The sequence below is a fragment of the Schistocerca serialis genome, chromosome 9, assembly GCF_023864345.2.
Source record: "Schistocerca serialis cubense isolate TAMUIC-IGC-003099 chromosome 9, iqSchSeri2.2, whole genome shotgun sequence".
Taxonomy (NCBI): domain Eukaryota; kingdom Metazoa; phylum Arthropoda; class Insecta; order Orthoptera; family Acrididae; genus Schistocerca; species Schistocerca serialis.
In genome coordinates, this window is record NC_064646.1 from 59804242 (window position 1) to 59807468 (window position 3227).

The window sequence follows — 3227 nt, forward strand, 5'->3', positions numbered from 1 at the left end:
TTATGTTTTAATCGATGACTTTCCGTCAGTTACTACGAACTGTGACCTCTCTGACGGGAAATCACGAATCCACTCACATAACTGAGACGATATTCAATACATACGCAATATCACTGCAATCCGCTTGTGCGGTACAATGCCAAAAGCCTTCTGCAAACCTAGAAGTAGGGAATCAATTTGAAATCCCTTGTCAATAGCACTCAACACTTCGTGTAGTAAAGAGCTCGTTGTGTTTCACAAGAATAATGTTTTCTAAATCCGTGATGACTGTGTCTCAATAGACCGTTCTCTTCGAGGTAATTCATAATATTTGAACACAATATATGTTCTGAAATCCAGCTGCATATCGATGTTAATGATAAGCGCCTGTAATTTAGTGGATTACTCCTATTATCTTTCTTGGATATCGGTGTGACCTGTGCAACTTTCCAAGTTTTGGATACGGATCTTTTGTAGGGCGAACGGTTGTATATGACTGTTAAGTATGGAGCTGTTGTATCAGAATATTCTTAAAGGAACCTAACTGGTATACAGTCTGGACCAGAAGACGTGCTTTTATTAAGTGATTTAAGTTGCTTCGCTACTCCGAGGGTATCTGTTTCTACGTTAATCATGTTGGCAGCTGTTCTAGATTCGAATTGCGGTATATTTACTCATTCTTCCTTTGTAAAGGAATTTAGGAAAGCTGTGTTTAGTAACTCTGCTTTGGCAGCATTGTCGTTGATAGTATTTACATTGCTATTGCGCAGAGAAGGCATTGATTGTGTCTTGCCGCTAGCATACTTCACATAGGACCAGAATCTCTTTGGATTTTCTGTCAGTTTCGTTGTGGAAACTATTATAATCATCTTGCATTGAAGTCCGTGCTAAATTTAGAGCTTCTGTAAAAGATCTCCAATGTTGGGGATTTTGCGTCCGTTCAAATTTACTACGTTTCTTTCGTTGTTTCTGCAACCATGTTCTGACCCGTTTTGTGTACCATGGAGGATCAGCTCCGTCGTTTGTTAATTTATTTGGTATAAATCTCTCAATTTCTGCAGACACTATTTCTTTGAATTTAAGCCACATCTGGTCTACACTTCCGAATGAGTGGAGATCGTCTCTCAGGAAGCCGTCGAGTGAATTTTTATCTGCTTTTTTGAATAGGTATATTTTTCGATCATTTTTCGAGGATTTGGGGATTACAATATTCAGTCTCGCTACACCAACCCTGGGTTCACTAATCCCTGTATCAAATGAAATTAGAATTATATATTGATACCTTCAGCTGCTAACGGGCGTTGATATATATCAACGGGGACTGGTGAAAATGTGTGTCCCGACCGGGACTCGAACCCGGGATCTCCTGCTTACGTGGCAGACGCTCTATCCATCTGAGCCACCGAGGGCAGAGAGGATAGTGTGACTGCAGAGACTATCTCGCTCGCGCCTCCCGCGAGACCCACGTTCTCACCTTACATGTCCACACACTACATTCGTAGGGTCCCTACCCAACACACTCATTACTCGTGGAAGACATTCTTACCAAGTCCTGCAAGAGTTCGGGTAACTGTGTGCATCCGCACAGAAGAAGGAGGTCATGGGATGGCCGGTATTGCCAGGACTATATACTTATATGGATATGGTGTATCCATGTAAGTATATAATCCTAGTGTCTATTTTGATGCTTGTTATTAGCTCAGGATTATTTGTTGCTAAAAGGTCAAGTGTGTTTTCACGACTGTTTACTGTTCGCTTGGGCTCATGAACTGACGGAAATAAAGTACTTGTACGTACTAATACATGATGGTTTTTTATAACAGAAAGAGCCTCACTATTTCAGTTCCTGTACTTCTGCGCTAGTACTTTTCTCCTTTTTTTCTTAAATTCTGGTATGTTCCCGTCTTTTGTGAGAGACTTCCTTTGTCTCATGGACCAGTAAACAATGTATCTTCAACTATCGTAATCAAAATATGTGACAGAAAGGTATAAGGGGGATATAAGGAATTAATAACTGTAATAAGTGCGTTTTGAAAAGCAATGCCTCCGATTTTTTTATTCTGTTCTCTGTATCGGTTGAGCTGACGCAAACTGCAACCCTCTTCCGCTATAGAAATTGGATCTGTAGCGTGCAACATGGCAGTGTGTAACGTAACTATATCGATGGTGAGAAACGGCGTGCTGTAATCCAGCTTCTAACGGCAGAAGACTTGCCTCCGACTGGAATCCGTAGAAGAATGAAAGCTTCATACGCTGATGACTGTATCGATGTCAGTAATGTGCGATGTTGGGTTGTTCATGATCATAATGAAGGAATGGTGGCGCTAACCTCATCATGTGTTTCCAAAACTTAAAGATCACCTTTGAGGATTTCACTTTGGTAGTGATGAAGCGGTGCAAGTAGAGGTGAGGTTGTGGCTATGACAACAACGTCAAACGTTCCACACTGACAGTATCAACAAACTGGTCTCTCGTTGGGAGAAACGTGTTCGTTACCGTAGTGGCTATGTTGAGGTATAAATCTGTAGAAATGAAGAATAAAGATGTAGAACGTTAAGCAGGTATGTTTTATTTAAAGAACTTTAAGAGCTTTCACATTAAATAATTTTGAGCCACTGCTTCTCAGCACTTCCTAGAGTTTTATTGGAAATACAAGGGTAAAGAATTTTGTTACTCATTTTTTAAAAGTTTGTTACCTTCTTCTCTTCCAGTGTTACTTTATCACCATAGTCAGCTTTTTCTCTGGCGACTTCTGTCCCCTGAAAGTCGTATGCTGTTAGACACTTTTCATGTTATGTGTTCATTTAGTATCGCTCAACACTTATCCGTCTCAAAGAACCTCAGTAATTTGTCTCCTAGAGCAGCTTATCTTTGGATGGAAATTGTAGGGCGTGTGTTATTCAAGTCGCCTCAATTCTAAAGTGAACCAACCAATATAAATGTTTGATGGGCTGATTCCAGCCCCAAGAGCCGCATGGAAACTGGACTAAGCAGCACATTCTGTTCTTCCGCGTGGCACTGTGAGGACGTGCCGATCTCTTTAGTACTGACGCTTTGTCTACTGACAGAGAAATGGAAACATTGAAGTCACTACGTTTTGGATTAGGGTGAAATGATTTCTTGCTTGTGCTGCATCTGTGTAGCGATTCTTTGTGGAACATCAGATTTCTTAACGTACGATACTTTACGGAAGTACTCAATCTCGTCAATATTAGTTGCGCTGGAAAGCGCGATAAGCAAAATTCAGT

The 3227-nt window shown here is 40.8% G+C and overlaps 1 non-coding gene across 1 annotated transcript; it reads right to left on the minus strand.

Annotated features, from left to right (window-relative positions):
- Positions 1 to 1314: 1314 nt before the first annotated feature.
- Trnat-cgu (transfer RNA threonine (anticodon CGU)) lies at positions 1315 to 1389 on the minus strand. Its single transcript has one exon. It is a non-coding gene; the product is annotated as a tRNA-Thr (tRNA).
- Between the last annotated feature and the right edge of the window lie 1838 nt (positions 1390 to 3227).